The 26,167-nt window shown below is 36.7% G+C and overlaps 1 protein-coding gene across 4 annotated transcripts in view; it reads right to left on the bottom strand.

Moving 5' to 3' along the window:
• The window catches only part of FUT8 (fucosyltransferase 8), a 315,036-nt gene that overhangs the window by 57,188 nt on the left and 231,681 nt on the right, over positions 1-26,167 (bottom strand). The gene's annotated exons all lie outside the window — the stretch shown is intronic.

Raw genomic sequence — 26,167 nt, 5'->3', positions numbered from 1 at the left:
AATTTTCAAAATAAAATGTAGAATATGTTTTATATTGGATGTATTGCGAATGTATGCCGATTTTTAATTGGGAGTTTTTTTTCTATTTGTATATTTTTCTATAAGATGAACAGCAAATGGTTAAAACACTTAATATTATCTAACAGTGGGTGCAATGGGGTTAAGAAATGTGAAAAATCCTTTTTTCCCATTCTAAAGTGTCAATTCCACTGTAAATTTGTATGGGCTGTTGCTAAACATCCTTAGGCATCTTACTTCTTCAACTAAAAATCTGTTTTGACAAGGACTCCTTAGCCTGAGAAATTTTTCAAGCTGTTCTGCCTGCAAGCGAAGAGAAAAGATGGGTACCTTCAGGAATAGAATCTTTTTTTCGCACAGCAAGAAGCAAGGTAATCAGTTCTCAATTTATATGAGCCTTTAATAAAGCAGTTGCCAAACCACAAATCTACAACTATTTTCTAGGGATATCATCTGTTCTGTCAAGTAGAGTCCTAGAAACAAAAACTAGGATAGTAAGGCTACAAAATGATTCTGAAAGAAAAGCTGAGAAGGGAAAATGCAACACACTGTTACTTTCAGAAGGATCTTTCATATTCAGATGTGCCACTGCACGCTGGTCCTTTCAATTCAAAGCAGAACCTATACTATCAAACGCCTTCTGAAGAGCTAGAGCCCTTATGAATCCAAGAGAGCCCAGATAAAATCCAGAAAGATACATGGTCAATAGTGTTTCCTCAATCAAGGACTAGAGTTGCTGCTTCTCTTCACTTGAGACTTTGAACTCACGGAAGACTCCTAAGGCAACAAAGATTCCAGTTGCTACAAGCACAAAAGATTTGAGAAGAACAGAGGGGGTGTGATGTTGGGAGACCAACTTATCATCTACTTTCTTATAATATTATACAAGGATCTGGGAATAAATAACATTCTCAAACTGATTCAAAGCTTTATTTTTAATTCAACAGTTAAGAGAGCAAGGAGTATCGACATTTGTCAGATTTTTCATGATTTGAAATATGACTTTATATCTCCAAAATTCATATGAATGAAAATGTCCTTCACATATTTTTTAATAAATATTTTCTTTTAGAGCTGCTTTTAGATGTACAGAATTATTGCAAAGTTAGAACAGAGATCCCATATACCTCACAACCAGTTTCCCACATAATTGTATTTTATATTAGTCTTCATATTTTTAAAGGAAAAAAGAGTAAAGGAACATAATAATTGAAACATCTGACCTTTAATTTTAAAACTAAATTTTTTACTTAAAAGAAAACTCACATCTGCATTAAAAAAATATACCTATTGTGTTTGTAAAGAGTTTTAAGAGAAAGAAGAGGGTAATTTATGAAATGAAGCATAATTCAAGAGTCTTAATATGTCTCATAGTAAGCTGAAGAGTGACTATATTAACTCTTTCTGTTATGCCACAGATAACACAGAGAAAGGGAAAAAAATCTATTTTTGGTTCTGGAATGAGAAAGGTCTATATATAAGAGGTAACCAGTGGAAGACTCTAAGCCAGGAAGTGATAAGAGAAAATGAATGGCTGTCTGGAATGTTAACAGTTAAACAAAACACTGAAAAAGCTCAGCGCCACAGCTCAATTTTTTACCAAAATAATATTTAATAAAAGTCTGCAAAATTCAAAGGATCTTGTTCATAAAAGATTCAGAAAAAGGAGAGGGCAAGAAACAGAAAAAGTATATCTGTTTCTAACACAAGATTAGGCCCATCAGGGGCTTCCTAGGTGGCGCAGTGGTTAAGAATCCGCCTGCCAATGCAGGGGACACGGGTTCAAGCCCTGCTCCAGGAAGATCCCACATGCTGCGGAGCAACTAAGCCAGTGTGCCACAACTACTGAGCCTGCGCTTTAGAGCACGTGAGCCACAACTATTGAGCCTATGTGCTGCAACTACTGAAACCCATGTGCCTAGAGCCTGTGCTCCACAACAAGAGAAGCCACAGCAATGAGGAGCCCGCGCACCACAATGAAGAGCAGCCCCCACTCACCGCAACTAAAAGAAAGCCCACGCACAGCAAAAAAGACCCAACACAGCCAATAAAATCAATCAATCAATCAAAAAAAAAAAAAAGATTAGGCCCATCAGGATAAATATCTAGAAAAAACACGCAGATATATAAAAGGTAAACAAAGCAACAACTCTGAGATGGACAGGGATTTATTCTGATGGAAAGGAACCTTATAGAATCCCTTGTCTGAGCAAAGTCTTTGTTATCTAGTACTGTTACGAAGTAGCAATAAAGAGATTCATGGGAGTCTATAAAAGGGAAACAGAGCCATTGTTATACATGCAGGCATGCATATATATAATCTCCAAATATCTTACCAAATAGACTTTGTCAATTACCACTGATCCTGGTTTTATACTTTTCTGTTGCTGTCTGCAGAAAGCTTGAAAGTATGTCTCATCCATAAGTGAGAATATAGAGAAGGGCCTCATTACTAAAAGAAGCTTTACTTTAATCATGTTATCACTTTAACAGGGTAGCTATTTCTGATGATAAAATCTGTTTTTCATTTGCTTCTTGTGTGCCTAATGCACTCTCTTCTATATTTCTCTACTAGTAATGCCAAAATGCAGGTAGATAGTTTTGTTCTATGTTGTAATTCTTTCGCTCTTTCCCCTCCCTCCTGTTTTATGGTACTCCCTCCACTCATCTCTCTCTCTCTGTCTTACACACACACACACACACACACAGGCACACACACACACACACAGGCACACACACACTCTTGGAATACGATACACTCCGAGCAGATGGAGGCTCACTAGGAAGCACTTCTTATTCGTGAGTGGGAGATGGAGAAATACAGATTGAAAATGCTCCCCCATAAGTCCCCTGGGAGAGCATCTTACTTCTCCCTCCTTCTGCTTTGAGTATCACTCACTGATCAAGTATAGGTGAATCCTTATTTATTCAATAAGTATTTATTAAGCACTTAATGTATACAAGGAAACCTGTGAGATGACAATCCAATAGAATAAGAAATTACATACATAAATAACCACAATAGACAATTTAAATGTTTTTAGACTGTGGTAAACAAGGAATTAAGGAATAGAAGAGGAAACAAAAATCACTTTCAGCTGGACAGGAAAGGGTTATGAATAAAACTGCATTTAAAATAAACCTTTAAGATATAATTTATTGTGTTTATGAAATGCTAAGTAAATGTACTTTTTCCATTATTCAATGGAGGTCCATATTACAAAGAATAATTGTGAAGGGCAAAGTAAAATTACTTTATAAACTCTGTAAATTGTATTTATAATGTAGGGTTTCTGTATACAGGGTCTTCTTAAAGTCAGACTCAGCAACAGGCACATGCATTCTTGCTCCTTTCAATGATGATGTTATTTAAGTTTTAGAATAGGAGGTAAATTTGTCAAAATTATTTAAGACGTGTCCTAGTTGAAGAACTGCAGAGAGGTTTAAGATACAATTTTTTTTCTAATTCAAGCTCTGTTATGAATTCAATTGTGTGATTTTGCTTCAATTTCGTAATTTAAAATTGAGATAAAAAATTACCCCCTCCAAAACTTCTCCCTGCTCACCCATTCTTCCATCTTAGAGATACTGTGAGGCTAAAATACATGGTATATACTCAAAGCTAATTCAAACATACTATCCTCATTTATCCTCATAATCTCAAGAGACATTATTTCACACTGGATAAATGCAATACTTTTTGCATTTAGTGCTGCAAGGTGGCCCAACCATGGGCCCTGATAAGCTAACAATGTTATGTAACATTTTTACAGTTATAATTCTGCAGCAAAGCTGTCACCATATACATATAAGAAACAAGGACTTAAGATGAAAGAAGGTTCTTCTGTATTCAGTTTCCTTTTGTTCAGCTCTTTTTTTCTTTTTAACACTAGCTGAGGCATTTCTTCTGACACTGTTAGTTTCTAAGAATGACGCTATCTCAACAGAACTGAAAGCTGTATTTGCTCTCACTGTCCTATAAATCAACATTGGGAAGTATATTCACATCGATATTCCTCTAACACTGTATATTAAAGGAAGCAGCATCTCTTAAACCTATATGATTACTAATTCACTTAAAAGCACCATCAAATGCTAAAATATCTATTGTACTTTGATTACAATATGAAAATAGTTACCCCTGGCAGTATTTCAAATTAGGAAGCCAGCTTAATTTCTACTTTGCTAAAAAAGAATAACTTTGAATCAACTAGTAAACCACAAGCATTATTATATTACTTAGGCACTGCTAGGATTTAGAGGTTTCTATACTTCCCTCACTTAGTAAGTTAGCAGTAATTGTGAATTAATGATGTAATATTACAAAATAGTACTGATTCCACAGTTTTTAAATTAAATCATAGGTAGTACTTTTGGCCAGGACTATTTTAGATTTTCCCTACAAATAAAAGCCTCTTCAGAGGAAAATTTTCCAGCCACAATGTAATTTCCCTCACTTATCTGCCCAGAGTTACTACAGACCAAAACACTGCAGAAAAAGGCTAAAGCAACAACAAACAAAAAGCATTTAGTCAATATAAACTGGATATAACATCTCCAGGTAACTCTTGCAAACAATAAATGCTCAATAAATATTAGTTCGGCAGAACTGCATGTAGAGAGACAAAGGTGATGGTCAAACCCACTGTTACAAAAATACACTAATTGGTGGCAAGCCAAAATTTAGAATTCAGGTCTCTTAATCCATTGCCCAGTGCTCTTATCCGTCCCCACTCCCCATGACGTCTTCAATACGAGACGCAGCACGAAGTGCAGGCTCAGAGCGCTTACCTGCTCATTGTTTTCCCAGATTTATGGATGTATATGTGACAAATAAAAATGGAATATATTTAAGGTGTACAACATGATGTTTTAAAATATGTAAACACTAAAATAATCACCACAATCAAGCTAATTAACATATCTATCACCTCACACAGATACGATTTATTTTTTTGGTAGGGAGAACAGTTAAGATCAACTCACCAAGCAAACTTCAAGTATACAATACAGTATTATTAACTACAGTCACCATGCTGCACATTAGCTCTCTAGAACTTATTCATCCCACATAACTGAACCTTCATACCATTTGAGCAACATCTCCCCATTTACCCCACCTTCCTGACCCTGGTAATTACTGTTCTACCCCCTGCTTTCATTAATTTTTTAGATTGCACATACTAGTGAGATCGTGCAGTATTTGTCTTTTTGTGTCATTTCATTTACCATAACGTCCTCCAGGTTCATCCATGTTGTTGTAAATAGCAGGATTTTCTCATTTTTCATGGCTAAGTAACATTCCATTGCTATCTGTGCACGTGCATGCGCGTGCACACACACACACACACAATTTTCTTTACTCATTCATCCACTGACAGAACCATAGGCTGCTTCTGTATCTTGGCTATTGTGAATAATGCTACAATGAACACGCAGGTATAGACATCTCTTTGAGGTACCGATTTCATCTGCTTCAGATATATACTCAGAAGTGGGACTGCTGGAATAATATGGTAGTTCTATTTTTAATTTTTTGAGGAAACTCTATATTGTTTTCCATATGGCCATAGCAATTTACATTTCCACCAACAGGAATGGGGACAAAGGCTTCCCTTTCTCCACATCTTCCACAACACTTGTTATCTCTTGTGTCTTTTGATAATAGCCTTTCTAACACTTTTAAGGTGATACATCTCACTGCTTTGATTAGCATCTCCCTAATGATCAGAAATGTTGAGAACCTCTGCATATACTTGTTGACCTTCCATATGTCTCTTTTGAGAAATGTCAATTTAGGTATTTAGCCCATAGTATGGTCAGGTTATTTGGGTTTTTGCTATTGAGTTGAATTCCTTACGTATTTCAGTTGTTAACCCCTTACCAGATATCCAGTTTACAAATATTTTCTCCCATTTCACAGACTGCCTTTTGATTTTGTTGACTGTTTCATTTGCTGTGTAGAAGCTTTTTAGTTTGATATAGTCCCACTTATTGATTTTTTATTGTTGTTGTTGCTGCTTGTGCTTTTGGTGTCATATATAACAAAAAAAAAATCACTGCCAAGACGAATGTCATGGAGTTTTCCCCCTTTGTTTTCTTCTAGTAGTTTTACAGTTTCAGGTCTTACATTTAGGGATTAAGAATCAGAATCCCGGGGATTCTTCCAGCTCCTCTCTAATAACATTCTTTCTATAGGGAGGAGTTAAACCACAAATAGCTCCTATTTCCAATAAAGAAAGGTCAGTAAAAACTAAAGAAATGAGCCAGGTAAGTCAAATTTTATTGTGCTCCTTGTCTCCTTTATTCACAAGACCAAACAGTTTTTAATTTGCCTGTTTAAAAAGATTTGCAACATCTAGCTTTGTGTTGGTAATGAAGAAAAGATTAATTGTGTGGTGAAAGCCCTGCATTGTATTGGAAATAATTTGATTTTATTTCTCTAAAATTATTTTCAAAACCAAAGCAGAAAATGTAATGAAGCAAGCAAGAGAATGGAAGTACCATGTAGTGGTAATTAAAATAAAGACTCTGGGCATAGTTAACCATGAAAGAGAAAGTTAAAAAGCATTCTCATTTTTAAAAGTCAAGACAGGAAATCATTACCTCTTAATGTATTAAACAAGAATATTTTCATAGCAAAGTTAAGGTAGTTTCAAGGTGTGCTTTTCACCCCTCCGGCGAAAAACCGTCTGTTGCAAATAGTAAGGACAACACAATTAGCTGACCCACAAGTAGGCTACCCAGTGCTTCAGGAAATCAATTTTCTTGTGAGTATTTCAGAAAATTTTAAGAGTGTAAACTTAATGGAGGAAAGTATCACGATACATAGTTTACAGAGTGCTATCCTGAAGGACTGAAGCAAAAGGTAGATAGTTTATAGAGTTACAGAAGAGGAAGGCTCTTCTTGGTAAGTAAAGCCAATAATTGGCTTACTTTAAATGCATTTCTTTAAACTTTTGCTCTTTGCCTAGAAGTTTCTATTGAATGCTTGAAAGCCATTTTTAAAAAGATGGAAATTCTACAGACCCAGCAGAAAGCAACAAACAAATGTGAGGAATTTCTTCTACTGATGGTCTTTCAGACAGTATTCTGTCATCTCTGGGTATTCCTGGTAATCTCTGAAAAACTTCTACCTCAGGTTCATGTATACCAGAGCAACCCTGGTAATACTATCTGCTTCCATAAGGGCCACAAAGGAAAGGCAGAGAAAGAATGGGATCCAAGTTTAATTCTCTCATTCAAAATCTAATGTAAACACAATTCCCTCCAAGACTAGAGAAGAAAAGTTAAGTTACCTGAGGAGCCAGATTCTGCCAATCCTACATAAATGCATAGAAAACATATCTCCCCAAGCACCTTCAATATTTCTTCCTAAGTTTATAGCCTGATTCCCAGGTCTCAGAATCAGCTGAACTGGTCGGGTTAAAAACAGCGTGCTTACAAAATTAAGGTTGAATTTCAGAAAAGCCCTCCACCCACCATCATTTTACTTAACAGGACTCATGAGGCTCTCCCTTCAAAATCAAAATACAGGCATGATATGTCAGACACTCTCTTTAAAAACAAAAAAGGAGGGAGAGGGGAAAAGGGAGGAGGAGGTAGTAGTATGGGAAAGGGGGAGGAGGAAAGGAGAAGGGAGGGAAAGTGGAAAAGAGAGAAGAAGAGAGAGGGAGGAAAGTGGGAAGAGGGAAGAGGAGGAGGGTGGGTGGGTGGGGCAGCAGAGAAAGAAGAGGGGAAGAGGAGAAAGGAGAAAAGTAAAAGCAAGCTCCAGAATGGTTAGCTCTGTCTTACATAGGATTCAGAAATAAAGTAGACAGCAGACACAAAAGAGAAACACTGGCTGCAACTTTGTTCTTGTGCAAAGCACCTGCTACAGGTGCTTTGTTTGCTGTTTTAAATAAAAAGTCAGAATAACTTACACTGTTCTGCCAGCTCTTCCATTCTGCAAAATGCCATTCTTCAGGGTAGAAACAGTACTTATAGCACTTGTCTACCCACTGGCTTTTAAATCAAACCATCAACAATAATTAAACCAGATGTCAAGTCTTGCTACTTCTGGATAAGAGGCTTTGCTCCACTTCTCCATGCAGCCAGCCATGCACTGAGAATCCACTATCAGCAGAGCAGAAATTTCTTTGGAATCCCTAGTTGTTATTATTATTATTATTAAATTAAAAAAAAACCCTCTTAAGATCACTTTTCTCCCTGCCTCAGTTTAACAGTGCTCTAACCAATTCATGTTATTTTCTTTACTTTTGAAATCTTAGACCCTGCATTTTTTTTTTTTTTTGGCTGTTTATTTGGAAATAACTTAAGACCCTTAATAAGTTGCAAAAACAGTAGAGTTACTGTGTACGTTCCACAGAGCTTTCCCCAATGAGAACATTTTTCGCTTCCTTTTTTTTTTTTGGTGTAGTACTATCAAAACATGTACAGACTCATGTACCCACTACCATAATCAGGATAAAAACTGTTGTATCAAAACAAAGAAATTCTCGTACAGTATTCCCTTTACAGTCACATCCTTCCTCAAACCTTAATCCCAGGCAACCAGTGATCTCTGTTCTCCAGAACCAATGATCTCTTTTATCACTTAGCATAATGCTCTTGAGATCCATCCCAGTCACCGTATCAACAGTTCATTCCTTTTTATTGCTAAGTAGTATTGTTATGTGGAATGTACCACAGTTAATTCACCCACTGAAGAACATGTGGGCTGTTTTTAGGTTTTGATTATTACAAATTAAGTTGTCATGTATGTGAATGTACAGATTTTTGTGTGGATATGAGTTTTCATTTCTCTAGGATGAGTATACAGGAGTATAATTGCTGAATCACACGGTAAGGACATGTTTAACCTTACAGCAAACGGCCAAACTACTTCCCACAATGGCTGTACCATTTTCCATTCCCATGAAGAATCTATGAGAGAGCTGGTTGCTCAGCATTGCTTTGGTGGCCATTCTGACAGGTGTGTAGTGGTATCTCACCATGTTGTTAAGTTGCATTTCCCTAATAGTTGATGATTTTGAACATTTTTCATGTGCTTACTTGTTATCCATATTTACTCTTTGGTAAAGTTGTCTGTTCGAAACTTTTACCCATTTTTTAACTGGATTGTTTCTTACTGTTGAGATTAGAGAGTTCTTAATGCATTCTGGACCTTCCTTGGATGTGTGATTTGCAGTCTTTCTCCCAGTCTATTGCCTGTCTTTTCAACTTCTTTAACAGGGTCACATTCTCAGAGCAAAAGTTTTTAATTTTGATAAAGTCCAATTTATTTTTTTCTATGAACCATTCTTTTGGTGCCATATTTAAGAACTTTTAGCCTAAGTCACAAAGATTTATTCCAAAGTTTTTCTTTATAGTTTTACATACAGAAAGCTTTACAGTTCTACATGTCACATTTATTTTACCTGTCAGATTTACTACCCATTTTGAGTTAAATTTTAAGTAAAGTGCAAGGTTTAGGCCAAGATTAATTTTTTACTTATGAGATGTCCAATTATTCCAACATTATTTATTGAAAAGCCTATGCTTCCTTCATTGAATTGCTTCTGTGCTGCTCTCAAAAATCAATTGCCCACTCATAGGTATATACTCAAAAGAACTGATATTCAATTAAATACATGAAGAGGCATATCATGGCAGTGTTCAAATAGCAAAAGGAAGAAACAGCCCAAATGTCCATTAACGAATGAATGGACAAATACTGGTGTATACATACAATGGAACGTTATTCAGTAAAAAGGAATGAAGTACTAACACAAGCTACAACATGTATGAAACTTGAAAATATTATGCCAAGTGAAAGAAGCCAGACAGAAATGGTCACATATTGTATGATTCTATTTACATGAAATATTCGGAATAGGTAAATTCATAGAGAATGCATACTGGGGGAAGGGGAAAATGAGGGACTGGAGAGCAACTGCTTAATGGGTATGGAGTTTCCTTTTGAGCTGATGAAATATTTTGGAACTGGATAGAGGTGGCGCTGGCACAACCTTGTCAATGCACTAGGTGCCACTGAACTGTTCATTTTAAGATGCTTAATTTTATGTTATGTAAATTTCACCTCAATGAGAAAAAGCAAGTCAGCATACCTATGTGGGTTTATTCTGTTCCACTGATCTAAATGTCCACCCCTCCTCTAACACCATACACTATCTTGATTATTTTAGCTATAATTGTAAGTCATAAGTAGAAAGTGTGATTCCTCCAACTTTACTCTTCTTTCTCAAAATTGCTTTAGCTATTTTAGTTATTTTGCCTGTCTATTTCAATTTTGAAATCAATTTGTCTATACATGAAAAGAAAGAAAAAGACTTGCTAGAGTTTTGATGGGAACTGTGTTAAGCCTATGGATCAAACTGGGAAGAACTGGCATCTTTTCTATGTTGAATCTTCCAACGCAGGAACACAGTATGTCCATTCATTCATTTAGGTCTTCCTTCGTTTCTTTCATCAGCATTTCACAAGTATTTTTACGTAAGTATTGCATTTTTATTTTTGGGAGCAAGTGTAAATGGCATAATGGCATAAAATTTTGGTTTCTAATTGTTTCTTCCTGAGATGTAGAAATATGATTAATTTTTGTGTGCTGATTATATACCCTGTGACTTTGCTAAATTCACTTAAACATTTGTTCTAGGAGTTTTACTGCATTGTGGTGGTTGTTTCTTGGCAGATTATTTGGGACTTTTCTATGTAGACAATTATGTCACCTGCAAATAGGGACAATTTTCTTCCTTCCTAGTATGTATGCCATTTCTTTCTTTGTTTTGCCTCACTGCACTGCACAGAACTTCCATTACTACATTGAATAGGAGTGGTGACAGCGGACACCCCTGCCTCATTCCCAATTTTAGGGGAAAAGCCTAAGGAAATAGTCTTCCATCATTAAGCGTGATATTACCTGTAGGTTGTTACCTGTAGATGCTTTTTATCAGACTGAAGAATGTCCCTTCTATTCCTAGTCTGCTGAATGTTTCATCATGAATGGATGTTGGATTTTGTCAACATTTTTTACCTTATGTCAACATATTTTTAAAATCATTTTAATATATATATCATGACCGAGTAGGGTTATTCCAGAAAAGCAAAGCTGGTTAAGTATTCAAAATTCATTCAATGTAACCACATTAACAGTTTAAAGAAAAACTACACGATCACACCAATAAATAAAGAGAAAACATTTGACAAAATCCAACACCCATTCCGGCGTTCCTGTGCATGATTTGAACTTCTTTTAGTATTCAATTTTGATTTGTCTATATTGGTTTTTTTTTTTTTTAAGTACATCTCATCAGAGAGTATTTTAAATGGCTGCTCTGGGGATTACAATGTATACACACATTGTTTATTACAATCTACTCATACCAACATTTTATTATTTCAAGTGGAATGTAGAAACCTTACTAATTTTAGGTCCATTTACTCTCTCCCCTTTTATAATACAGTTGTTTTAAAAATTACCTTTATATCTCAGGGAAAACTGAGAATGAAAAAAATTACAATGAAAACTATATCAGACAATGTTATAAATTCTGCTTTCCACCACTAAACATTTTAAAAACTTAAGGGTAGGAAACTAATCAATTATCCTACATCTACTCTTTCATCTGTACCTTGATTTTCATTCCTGATAGTCCAAGTTTCCCCCTGTCATCATTTTCTGTCTGTCTGAAGAATTTCCTTTTTTATAGCAAGTCTGCTAGTAAAAAACTCTCTTAGTTTTTCTTCATCTGAAAAGGTCTTTATTTCATCTCATATTTTCACTGGATGAAGAATTCTGGGTTGATAGTACTTTCCTTTCGGCACTTTAAAAATATCTTACTGCTTCTTTCTGGCCTCCATGTTTTCTTATCAGATGCATTGTAGGTAATGAATTGCTTTCTCTAGCGGCTCTAAAGAATTCTTCTTTGTCTTTGGTTTTCAGAAAATTACTTATAAAGTGTCTGGGAATGGATTACTCTGGGTTTTTCCCTTTAAGAGTTTGCTCAACTTCCTGAATATGTTGGTTTGCAAATTTAGGAAGTTTCCTATCACTTCTTCAATGCTTCATTCTTACTCCTCTCATTCTGAGACCCCAAAGATACAAACATAAAACAACTTTTTTTTTTGTCATTGCCCCACAGGTCCCTGAGGCCCTGTTTACTTTTTAAAAAATCTTTATTCTCTCTGTTGTTAGAGTGGATAATTTCTACTGATCTAATTTCAAGTGCAGTGATTCTTTCCTCTGTACAGCTATTCTACTATGAGCCAGTTATTATATTTTTCAGTTCTAAAATTTCCATTTGTTTTTTCCATATATCATCTATTTCTTTACTGAGACTTTCCATTTCTTCACTTGTTTCAAGTCTGTAATTGCTTACCGGAGCATTTTCATTATTATAGCTTCTTTAAAATCCTTGTCAGGTAGTTCCAACATCTGTGTTGGTCTCACTGTGGTGACTGCTGATTATCTTTTGTCATCTGAATTATGATTTTCCTTGTTCTCAGTGTGATGATGAATATCATGTTACAAGACTCTGCTTCCTATTTAAATTACCTATTTTAGTAGGCGGTCAAACTATTTGGACTCTTAGCTCACATTTATAAGCTGTGGCTCAAATGTCAATTTATTTGTTAATGCGTTTTCAGTGTTCTTTTGTTCTGCTCCACTTGCAGACTACCCAGAGGCCAGTCTGAAGCCGTAGTGGTATATCACACCAGAGCTCAGTTCTCAAATCTTTTTCTATATTGATTCTGATCAGTCTCATGCATGGCATGTTCAGAGGTCTGCCCAGGGTTTCAAACACAGATTCTAAAAATCCCTTTATCTAACTCCCTCCTCTTCATAACCCTCCCTCTACTTCAGTTGAGGGAAATGGGAACTGCCTCATTATTGCAGTGTGGCGATGGTGACCAAGGCTTTGTCCAAAGTCTCTGCAGTTGTAACACCACCCTTTTTTTTGCAGGGCAGGTATGGAGGACATGGCTACGTGCTCATCCTCTACAACTGTGACATCTGAGGAGAGTAGTGGGGAAACATTTTTCATGATGTTCACTTGGAATAGGGTAGATACAAAAAAGATGGGGCTTTTTCAAACATTTAACGCACATTGACCTCATATCTATAATGCTACTTACTTATTGGCAAACTGATGACTTTGTGTTTCCAGAGGCATTTGCTCATATAAGTTCCTTTTAAAAGTGGTAAATCAATTTTTTTCCAACAAGTTTAAACTTGGAAATAATATGGTACTATATCGCCTTGTGTAAAAGGAAAACATAGCATTTGTCTGAATTAAAAAACTCTAGTAGTGAACACAAAGAGATTATTCAAAGCCTCTATCGGAATGTAGGCTTTAAACACAGGAAGGACTTCTTATACATAAAAGCTTTCCCTTAGGTTGAGCTTTATTTCCTTTTTTCATGAATTATATAAATACAAAAGGTAGGGCACTAGGTCTTTGGTTGCAAACCCAGACACAGTTATCTATCCTACCCCTATCCCCTTACATATAATCAATCCTCTCACATGGCATACTGTAACAACCCCTCTCTTTATTCCCAATGTTACTTGCAGCTTTAAGATATAGTCTACCCTACTAACCCTGATACTTCTAAACCCATTAAGTCCAGACACCTTAAGCTTTCCAGGCGAAGAGGATTCAGACCAAAATTCAAAGTAAAGCAAATAAACAAAAAAGCCCTCAAACGAGCAAACAAACAAAAACCCACCAACCTCAGATAGATCTGAGCAAGAGAAATGTCCAAAGCCACAGGACTATTTTATTGCCAGAAGGTTAACTAGAATCCTTCCAAGAATCCTTGATAGTAACCTCTGATATGCGTCAACTTGGTAGAAGAAATCATGGTGGCAGTGTACATAAAAGTACTGAATTTGTATAGGTGATATATTTTGTTTAACAATGAACAGAGGCTATGCCAATAAAAAGAAAATGGAGTAAAAGAGCAATTGTTACGGAAAAGACAAGAAATAGTTGGCAGAAAACAGTAACAAACAATGGTGAAAATAATGACCTATCTCTATCCATTCAGACACAGTCAGTGACTCCCTACTACTTCTCCATACTGAAATCTCTATATGCTTCTTTTTCTATCTGCATCCTAATCTTTTTGGCTATTAGAGCCTCTTGTGATAACATGACAACAATAGCCCAAATACAGAAGCAGAACTTTAATATAGAGTAAAACAGAAAAAAATTATTAACCAAAGGAAAACTGTTACTAACCCTCACTCCCTCTACCTCCAACATGCAAGAAATTGAAAAAGTATTAATACAATGAAAGCTGATTTCATTAGCACAGATGTTTCAAATCCCCTCTTGTAGACCCTGATATTATTCAGAATAAATCAAGATTTGGTTTTGAGGAAGGAGATAGTTGGGCCCCAGGGTAAGCAGCTGGAGTTCATTCCCTGTGGACAGAAACCCCAAAATATCAATAGCAGGACAATTGAGAGAGGAGGCTGGGCCCTGCCCAGGTAAGAGATAGAAGACCACATATTCCTCATTCTCGAGGTCAAGGAGACCTTCCCAACTACCACGCGCAGAAGGGCTCTTTGGAGGTCAAAAAGGGAGGGGGCACCGCCCCACAGTAAGTGATGTCAACTCCCCAAAGACCTCTTCACTAGAATTCATCTTGGCTAAGAGATGCACATGCACACAGGGGAGGACCCTGAGATGTACCAAATACAGACTCAGAACCAGGCAAAGCAAGACGACTGGTCAAAGGAAACCCAGAAGAAATGCCCCATAAAAGTGATTCAGACTACCATGAGGGCGCTACTCTCTCTCTCAGCCTGCTCATGTGTCTACCTACACATACTGTACTCTTTTTCCTCCTAATAAACACTTTACTTGCTTCACTACTTTCCGTCTGCATGTGGAAATTCACTTCTACACAGCTGATGGGGCAGGGCCTTGTCACTGGCCACCGGTCCCTGGTGGTCTGGTGGCTAGGATTCAATGCTCCCAGTGCCGCTGCCCCACCTCCACTTCTGGCCGGGAACTGAAAACCTGCTTCAAGCAGCTGCAGGCCGAGGCCACCCGAGATCAGTTCCAATATTCAAGCAGGCATCATTTTGCATTTGAAACCATTGCCATCATTAACATTATCCTTTACTATGTCTTAGGAGGATCACTGTCCTCTCAATAATGATCTAAAGTGAACAAATAGAACCCAAAGTTTGTGACAGAGCAGACAGTTTATACTCCTGCGTCCCTACATACGGTTCATATCTAGTCCCTTGATCTAGTGAATGGGAAAAATAACTAATTGTTTTGGACGGGAGCTTCAGAAGGTGGCTGACAATGGGATATGCCCACAGAGCTGACATCTCAAACAGAGACAAAAGCTCACATATAACTGAAGGAATCAGAGTAAGAAACAAAGGAAACAGAAGGCAAAAATATTTAAGAATTACTTCCATCACTGTCTAGGCCAGAGTTGGCAAGCTTTTCCTGTAAAGAACCACACAGTAAATATATTTGGCTTTGCAGGTCACATATTCTCTGGCACAATTATTTAACTTGCCATTGTAGCCTGAAAGCAGTCATAGATGATATATAAAATATGCATGGCTATGTTCCAATAAAACTTTATTTATAAAAACAGTTGAGCTGGATTTGGCTGGGGTGCAGTAATTTGCTGACTTCTGGTTTAAGCCAGTAAAATCTATAAAAATAGTGTGGCAAAAGGAAAAGCAACACCAGACAAGATGGGTAGGAATACATTCTCCCTAAGGATATAGGAAGTTATATCTTGCTCTATTTTGTATTCTACTTTGATAAAACTTCTGAGACCTTTTACCATTTGTGAGTCACATAGATTTAGCCCTTCAATAAACCTAAGGGTATTCTTATTTAAACGAGCAGCATTATTTTCCTAATGTGTGAGCTGCTAAAATCTAGACTCATCTTTCTGACGACTAGTTTTACCTAGTGAAACTGAGTCTCCCTAAAACCAAGTTTCCCTGCCAAGTATGATTAATTTCTCTACCCAAAACTGTATTCCTCTTTTGTCCTGCCCCTGTTCCCTTCAGGACTGAGGAGTACCAAAGAAAAGGGGGGCTGATACTGAGCAGAACCTTGTGGGGCCCTCCCGGGTACAAAAGCCCCTCTTTGTCCCCCATTTCTTGTTTATAGAAAAAGATTTTAGTCTTCTAGGCCTTCTGAATTCCAAAGAGCAGACTCAAAACAGTTACCAATTAGGGAAGTGAGGGAGTACAGAAACAAAGCAAAAGCAGTTAAGCAAGAAAAGCAATGACTGTAAAACAGAGCCCTAGTTCCTCCTCAAGGGATATACAGAACAACCTGATGCATATCTGAGGTGTTTTGCAAAAACTAAGACCCTCACCCAGGTGGAGGATGGTGACCACGAGCACACAGAAGACTGAGGACTAAGATTCCTGAAACATCAACCTGTCACGTCACCACCAACCAATCAGAAGAAAGTCCCCAAGCTGCAACCATCACCCCAAACGTTGCCTTTAAAAATCCTCCCCAGAAAGCCATAGGAGGGTTCGGATCTTTTGAGCATGAGCTGCCCATTCTCCTTGCTTGGCACCCTGCAATAAATGCTGCACTCTCACCACAACCCACTGTCACTACATTGGCTTTGCTGCGTGTCAGGTGAGCAGACCCAAGTTAGGTTCGGTAATACGAGTCCATAAATATACTTGGAATATTGAAGGATTTGTTCTACTACCTATAGAACAAAACTGAAAACTGGATAGGAACGACTGATATTCATTTTTTACCAGCAGGAAAGAAGGATGCATCATATAATGGTCAGGTCAGGACATGTTTAACATTTCTTCTGTGAAAAAAATCAGGCTTTCTACTCACACCTCTGAGTTTTAATTTACTTAGCATATAATTCTATATTCTACCATCACTGAGTTAAACTTCTTTATAATCCAGAGGAAGAAAATCACCTCTCATGACAACTGCTATGATTAAAGATGATAAGGGATGAGACAGAGCTATATGTCATGAGGTGGAGAGAACTACAGTCTGTCATACAGAGTGAAGTAAGTCAGAAAGAGAAAGACAAATATTGTATGCTAACTCACATATACGGAATCTAAAAATGGTACTGATGATCTCAGTGACAAGAACAAGGACGCAGATGCAGAGAATGGACTGGTGAACTCGAGGTTTGGGAGGGGGCGGGGGGTGAAGGGGAAGCTGAGACGAAGCGAGAGAGTAGCACAGACATATATATACTACCAACTGTAAAATAGATAGCCAGTGGGAAGTTGCTGTATAACAAAGGGAGTCCAACTCGAGGATGGAAGATGCCTTAGAGGACTGGGATGGGGAGGGTGGGGGGGACTGGAGGGAGGGTGGGGGGGGGAGTCAAGGGAGGGAGGGAATATGGGGATATGTGTATAAAAACAGATGATTGAACTTGGTGTACTCCCAAAAAATAATAAATAAATAAATAAAATTAAAAAAAAAAGATGATAATGAGTTTTTGAACACACTTTCCATAGGATTTCCATATTACCAACCTCAGATTCGTTCATGCCTGAAAAAAAGAAATTTACGTTCAGATTTGTTCATTCCTGAAAAAAGAAATTTACATTCTCTATTGACTTTTGCAAATTTTTGTGCATTTGCACAACTGGTAATTTCCTATAATGATAATGGTGAAGAAAAGCATCTTAGGAACTGGAAACACACACACACACACACACACACACACACACAGAGGCAGAATCCACATCTGGAAACATCACATTTAATGGTCCTACTCATTTAGCTCTTTAAAAATTATACCCAACTTTCCCCTGACAGCTGGCTTTTCTTTTTGTGAAAGGCAAGTACCTGTCTCAAGCTCTGACTGCCAAAGCATGCAATTCAGAGAGGGCCATTTCCAATAAACACAATGCAGCCTCAGGACTAGATACAGACCCACATTGCCTCCCCTCACTGAGGCTCCTTTGTTTTAGAGATCTTGGTTGATTTCAGTAACTGATCATTTGGGCCACTTGTTTTTGTTTCCCTGCTTCCCTTGCTTTAAATTCCTGCTCTTTTGTTTTAAATTCGCCAATAAAGAGTGAGCCCTTGAAACCCCAGGCCCCTACCCTCAACCCCTAAAAAGCTGAACCCCAAGCACACATGTTTTCTCTCTCTCTCACTCCCCACACACAACCTGGCTTGTGGCCCCAGGTGTGCTATGTAATCTCCAAGTCCTGTAAGTAATAAGCCTTTATTTTTTTTCAGTTTCTTTATGATTATTGCTAAAGGGCATCTTGTAATCATAATAAGAACCACAAGGGCCAGTCCAACCACAATACTGCTTACTAATAGACTGAGACCAGCACAAAACATTTATTAACTAAGTACATGAGAAATCTAATTGTTTAAGGTTTCTGTAGCAAGGTCCTATGTTGTTAGCAGTGGGTACATGCAAAAGAAGATGTGGCTTCACCAGTCAATATTGAAAGCAGCCCTGAGCTTATACCCAGTCAGTCACCTTCAACAAACCACCAGGAAAAACAAACACTGGCTCTTCATGCTACTTGTTAAATGGTGACAATAAAGACTAGGAGTTAAGACTCTTCCTTTTCGCTCTGCCATTTATTAGGCAAGTTTTACAAACCTCTCTAATCCTCAATTTATTCTGCTGCTTACTGAATATAACAACACCCGCCTCATGACAGTTACTCTGCATAATACCTAGCAATACAGAAGATGCTTAGAAATGGCAGCTTACAAACATTCTTCATTCTTGTAACTTCCTTCCATGTACCAGAAGAACAAGAAGAAACATCTGCTCTTTTCACGTTCCCAATTTAAGGTCTTTAATGAGACCTTGAGATATCTGGATGTTTTACCACCTATTTTCAGAATGGCTGACCCAAACCTTGAGCCCAGTATAACACCAAATGTAATGACCTGAATGCCTCACTTTCCCATAGAGAAAGAAGAATCAGTGGTAACCTTTCTCAGGTGGATTTTTGAAGTGATGTGAGCTACGCAAGTCACATAGCCTCCCCACCCCCGATAAATATCACAATTGGCATTTTTGGTTTATGTAGGTTAAATTTATGATCGCATTCCACATAAAACATCCAAGCACGTTTCAGAAAGGCTACCACAGTACCATAATGGATGTGTGAGAACTATCATGCCCATTTTCTAGGGTTAGATCATATCTATATATATTTTAATTGATTGCACAGACATGTAGTTGTATGCTTTTACAACAACACTGAGCCATAGTTATGACTTCTTTCATCTTAGATTCTTAGTCAATACTCTATCCTGAGCTAAGGAATTATTGGGAGGGAGCAGGAGAAGAAGGCGAAGTGAGGCTTATTGAACAGAAACAAAAAGTCAGTGGACAGGCCACTCAGTTTGGGTCTACAGTCAGCAAGACGCACACCTAGAGCATAGCTGTCCTTCACAAAAGTAGTCAGTGAACAGAGGCTGATAATTATAGGCTGGTCAATTTGAGAAAGTGCTGCATAATCCAGGGAGTGCTGGAGAGTGAAAGTGAAAGTCCGAGTCAGAGGTTAGCACTCTTCACTGGAAAGCTGCTGTTCCAATATTAAATTAAAGCAAAAATTTAATTGGAAGCAACATAGTCTTTGTTTTATCTATATACTTGAGATAGAACCCACCCAATCTTAACAGTCAGCATCTATCACTTTTCACCTAATTTTGCAATGGCTTTCTCTATTTCAGGCTTCTTACCATTAGTGTTCTTGAGTAACCTCATGTCTTTGGAGCAGGACTGAGAACCCCTAAGGGACTTCAGGTTTCCTCCTAGTTCAAAAAGAAGGGCTTCCTTGTGGGCAGAGTGGATTTACTGAAATGTATGCTTCAGCGACCCTCATTTACACAGGTTCCCTCAAAGGCCCCGGGAGGAGGGGGACTTGTGTACTGTGTCCACCTGCTCAAAATGTGCAAAATTTGTCCACAATGAGTTAAGACAGTTGAAACTCCCTCCCATCCACCTCACTTCCCCAGTGTTGATGTCAGTGTTGGCTGGAAATGAAGTGGCCTTCAACATTTCTGGGGTTCTATTATCGGAAAATTAAGCTGGGGATTCACTTAGCTTAGATTTAGAGGGATATATGTATGTAGTTCATGGTTGCTTTTGTGCATAGTTATTTTTGTGACCTAAATATAGGTACAGGGCAAGAGGTTTTGCATTGTGATGTGAATGTGCCCCATGGTGTCCAGCATGAGAATATCAGGTAATAAGAGAAGTGGAGTCAGTTCTCAGTGATGCCTAGTCAACACAAAAGTTCTCTTCTATCATTAATAACCTCAAAAATGTAGTGTATACAATTAAAAATGTAGCATAAAACAACTTTATGTCCTTTTTTTTTTAATGAGAATCACATGAAATAGAATTTATATGGATTCCTTTGTATGTAGGGCACAAGCTTATAGCAGTACTATAAACACAATGTATGTCTGTATGCAAATGTTATGTATCACAAATATTAACAATTAAAAAAATGTTTTTGATCAACCATGCTACAGAAAAATCTGATTACATCTTTCCATCTTCTTTATAAAAACTATTACAAAATCACTGTCAATTCACCTTATAGAAAATATTACAAATTGTAATCAAAGAGTACGCAGCTAAGAAAGTGGGGAAACAGTATTATAAAGAGTGCCAGGCAGTTGATAAACATTTTTATTCTTCTGGAGTTTCATGTTTGTGGTATTTGTCAACTTCATAAAATCTGTAATTTGTTGGGACTTTTTTCATTATAAATAATTGACCCTCACTATTCATGGATTCTAAAATTGCCTACTAGCCAAAATTTATTTGTAACCTCAAAAATCAATACTTGGGGTGCTTTCAGGTCACTTGTGGACACATGTGATTCAGTGAAAAATGGAAGCCTCCTGAAGCACAAGTTCTCAGCTAAGGTCAAATAAGGTGCCACTTTACCCTCGTTTCATTTCTCAGACTACAAACAAACACCTTTTTGTGGTCCATTTAGTGACATGTTTTTTGCATTTTTGTGCTTTTCGTTGCAATTTCACCATTTAAAATGGCCCATGAGTGTGGTGCTGAAGTGCTGTCCAGAGTTCCTAAGCACAAGAAAGCTATGAGATGCCTCACTGAGAAAATATGTGTTAGATAAGCTCTATTCACATATAAGTTATTGTACTATAAGCTATGAGTTCAGTGTTAATGAATCAACAGAATATATTATATACAGTGTTTTCAAACAGAAACACATGTAAAACAAGGTTATATATTGATTGATTGACCACAGACTTAAAGGCACCTAGGAGGAATGGTTCAGTATTCACTAATTCAGTGTTTGTGGTGACTTTAGAGAACACAACTGATACAAATAATGAGAATCAACTGTAAATATTTACTCTAGTATTTAATTTTGTACTTGTATTCCTTTATATAAAAAAGAATACTGAGAACTCAAGGCTTCAAGTCAATCCCTTAAATCTGAATCCATGTCTGGTCAGGAGTCTTCGTTTTCCCTTCATGGTAATGTTGCTACTCCCCAGTTCTGGCCTCACTGGAATTGAGACCAGGATTCTGGAAGATGAATCTCCAGCCTGGGACTTCACAGTCAGGATCGAAACCCCAGTTATCACACTATTCCTATATGAAAACCAGGCCTGCTTTAAGATTTGGAAAATTGTTTCTATAACTCTGTTATATATATTGTGACCTAGAGCAGAGTCAAACTATAGTGAAATCTGCCATTTCTTAGGAAAAAAGAGGCATATTTCTAGAAATAGAAAACTACTGAGGAAATGGAATAACTTTTGGGTTGATATACCCAAATTAAATAGAGTCAAATTTAAGTTCAACTTATATTCAAGAAAGTAAAAAGGATAAAACCTTTATTAGGTGTTGCTACTCTCAAAGATAAATGGTTTTAGGGAATAGCATCTAGAATTCCATCAGCTGCTCATTTTATTGACTTCACATGCATTCTCATTTATCTTTAATAAGAAATGTTGCTTTAAAAACCTTTATAACTGATAATCAAGAGGATATACATATATAAGAAATATGTAAACTTCAAAATGACAAAATGCTGATAAGAGTTGTGCTCAGTACACTGCTAGGAGTTTAATAAGTTCCTCCACAGCCATTAGGCATCTCAAAATGATTTTAAACTCTTGTGAAGAAAACCTAAAATCCCAAATCAGACTTTGGTAAGGATTTTAAAAGAAGAACTAAATTTGCAGTTTACTAATACTAAATGGTTTGCCAATAATCAATTATACTATTTAATTAAGGTGAATGACTGTTAAGAGACTACTGCAAAATGGCATCCAGATTGGAAATGAAGAGGTAAAGGTGTTAATTTGCATATGACCTGATAATCTACATAAAACATCTGATGGGAGCTACAAAAAAGCTATTAGAACTAATATGTGAGTTTAGTAAAGTTGCAGGACACAAAATCAACATTAAAAAATCAGGCTTTTATTATGCTGAGGTAGTTTTCTTCTATTCCTACTTTGTTGAGCGTTTTTATCATGAAAGGGTGTTGAATTTTGTCAAATGCTTTTTCTGCATCAATTGAGATGATCATGTTCTTTTTTTAATCTATTTGTTGACATGGCATATTACATTGATCAATGTTCATATGTTGAATGATGCTTGCATTCCACGAACAGGGCACTGCTGCCTGCCACAGACTGCGGGTGGGAAGGGGTAGCTCCTATTGTGCTAAGAGCTGAAACTGACCAAAATCAACTGCAATTTACAGTCCAAGCTTTCCCCTGTTAAGTTGTAAGCTTTCAACAGAGGCCAAAGTTCCAAAATAGTTCCAAAACAGACAGTTTCTGCTGGTGCAATTGTTGTCTAGGTGGGAAGACAGATTCCTGGTGCTTCCTACTCCGCCATCTCTTCAGAATTCCTCTGCAGATAATCAGTTTCTAAATAGTACATGAAAATGTGTTTGGCAGTCAGGGATGTTTGATCGATATGTGACTATTTGATGATATTGAAGAACTATTATTAGTATGCTTAGATATGATTAGCAAGAAATATTTACAAATAAAATGATTAAATGTCTGGGATTTGCTTCAGAATGATCCTGGATATGGTAAGGAGTGCTGGCAGTATAGCTGAAACAAAGTTGAGCATAAATTGATAATTCTTAAAGCTGGGTAATGGGTACATAGGGGTTCACTGGTCTCTCACTTTTATATAAGCTGAAGTTTCCCACAACAAAGCTTTTTTTTAAAAGGAGTGATAAAAGATCCTATAGGAAAAATTCTTATAATAGCAACAGGTGAGGTAATGAAAAGATCCAAATAATGAGTCAGAAATGTAAACATCAAAACAAAGAATTGTAGGGATAAAAAAAAAATGTGTGTGTGTGTTTGAGAATAATTAATTCAGGGATACTCTGAGAATGTTACTAGACTTTAAGCTTCCCAAGGGCACACACCATACCATGTATGTTTGGTTCACCACTATATCCCTAGTGATGTACCTAATGCCTAGTATATCCAGTACATCCAAATACTTGTTGAATAAATGGAATAAACAAACAATTCTATGAGACCTACGTATCCATACACAAGGACTCTGTAAACTCTGTAGTTTTTAATAATGCTTAGAAAACTTCCTTTAATAAATTTTCTTTTTTTACTTCCTACCACTGTCCTCAGCTGACTTCTAATAGAGCAATCCTCTCTTTCATTTCATGAAAGCTACCCTTGCCATGATATCCACTTACCACTTCTTTTTCTTTCCTTATAGAACCTGTTTATATTTTTTTCTCTTGGGAAAGATACTCAATCATTATATTCTTAGGTCTTAATTATGAAAAATTGTCCCCTTTTCCCTATTTTTAATCTCATCTCCAACTAATAATTTCTTTTAAACAGGGAAAGGTCCTGAAAGTTTCTCTCTACTCCAGTTGTTTTAAGTGTTTAATAAGTATCTTAATAAAGCTAAGCTAATGACTTTTCCTAATCAGTTACAGTTATTACCACCTCTGGCTTTATTCTGGTTCTCATTTGGACAGAAATACACTGAATTATTCAGTAGGACACACAACTCTAGGGACACCTGATGATTGGTTTGATCTCATGGTGAGAACACCAGTAGACAAATGAAGTTTACAGTGATAGTCTGGCCTTAAATCTATTTTAAAGACTTTGTCCTGTTGAAAAGAAATGGGGTCAGACATATCCTGTGTTAGAGTAGAGGGTTTCTCCACAATCTGAAATATATGTTAAATAACCTCAATAATTCATTCCTAATGTGACTTGGTCACTTTCCATTCCAAAGACCATCCACAGTCACTGGAATCCATATAGGAAGTGATAAATTTGCTATTTTCCCAATCAGTCTATTTTTGAATGAGAAAAAAACCTCTATTCTCATTTAAGAAGTAAAATATTCTCTATTTTCACATCTTTCAGTTTTCTTTCTCTTAAAAAAAATGGGGAAATTATTAACCTACCGATTTCCAAGAAAAGTCCTATTCAAAATACAAATAAACAAAACAAAGCCCCCAAAGCAAGCAAACAAAACAAAACTTTGACTATTGCTACTTTCTATATACTTTATTTAGATTCTGTATACTTTATTTAGATTCTACCTGAAATGGGCACAATTCTGTTTAAAATGTCAACTCTAGAGCTAGGCAAAAAAACCAAAAACAAAACAAAACCTTCCTGTACCAGAACACAGATAATTTCAAGTTAAACTGGGAAATGCCTTTTGCCATAACCTATGTGCCCTAACTAGCTGCTCTCTCCAACACAACTTCCAACTTGTTTCAAACAATTTAAGAAACTAAGGTATTGTGATCTCTTTCAATGTGTTTAATATGAGCTAATTAGAATTTAATATGAGCCAGTAAGAAACTACAAAGTAATCTCTAATAACCACAATAAAAGGAAAATCTCCTCCATGTCATTCAAAATTTTAGAAAAATGACTTATAGTAAAATGTGGACTCAAAATGAAAATATTAGCAACGTGCAGTTTTTAAAGTCAGCCTGAAGTCAATATCAGAAACTAGAGAAATAATAAACAACACTTCTCAGTTTGTTATGATTCATATAGCACAAGACTAAAGACCAGCACAAAACAGTATTTAAAACAACCCAATACAGTAAGTACCCTACAAACGAACCTTCAAGTGCTGAAATTTCAAAGATGAGAATGTGTGTTCCATCAACGTCAGGTGTGAGTGAAATTTCAGCTTGCCCTCTGTCTCTTATTGCTGACAATCCTTCAGCTCTACCATCTCCCACCTCCCTCTTCTTGCCTGTTCACTTGATGCCAGCCCTGTGTGCCAGCTGTTGTACTGTACTACTGTACTTGTCAAGGTACTATACTGTAAGATTAAATATGTTTTCTTTTTTTATGTTTTTATGTATTATTTGTGTGAAAAGTATTATAAACCTATTACAGTACAGTACTATATAGCCTATTGTGTTAGTTGGGTACCTAGGCTAACTTTGTTGGACTTACAAACAAATTGGACTTATGAATGTGCTCTCGAAAAAGAACTCGTTCGTATGTAGGGGACTTACAGTATTACATGTTCATTTTATGGTTGAAGAACTTTTTAGGTAAACATATAAAAGATTAAGACCTTAAGAGAATTACTTGGTCCATTCTACTTGGGCCTAATGGCGTAACTGGGGTTGTCTTCAAAAAGATCATTATAATCTTTTAGTCAGTTCAGTCTTTTTATGCTATGCCATAGGGCCTTCAACTCTAAAGAGAAAATAATTTTAATTAAGACAACCACAGAACTTTGTCCCACTGAAGTCCAGTTGCCCTAGTACCTTTTTATTTTCCAGTATCTTTTGAAATTGCTTCTCCTGAGTAAAACCAAGATGTATGATAATAAATGAATGGAAATCTAAAATTGAAACCAAACTTAACTGTACTATATAATTGTAAGTCAAGCAGGAGTTTCATGAGACATAATGATATTTGCTCAATTCAAAGTACTGGAGAACTGCAGGAAGAAAGGCTTAGATTTAAAATGAAACCTATTATGGATTAAGACAAGGGTTTAATCTGAGTTTTTTCTTTGTACTAGGTCTCACATTATACCTTGAACAAATCGGGATTTTTTAAAAAATGCTTGTTGGTGATAATGAGAGCTGACAATAAGTTTCATGAGTATAAATAAAAAT

Source organism: Hippopotamus amphibius, chromosome 4 (assembly GCF_030028045.1).
Source record: "Hippopotamus amphibius kiboko isolate mHipAmp2 chromosome 4, mHipAmp2.hap2, whole genome shotgun sequence".
Classification (NCBI taxonomy): Eukaryota; Metazoa; Chordata; class Mammalia; order Artiodactyla; family Hippopotamidae; genus Hippopotamus; species Hippopotamus amphibius.
The sequence above is the reverse complement of the archived record's forward strand: the minus strand, read 5'-3'. Positions and strand labels throughout refer to the sequence as shown.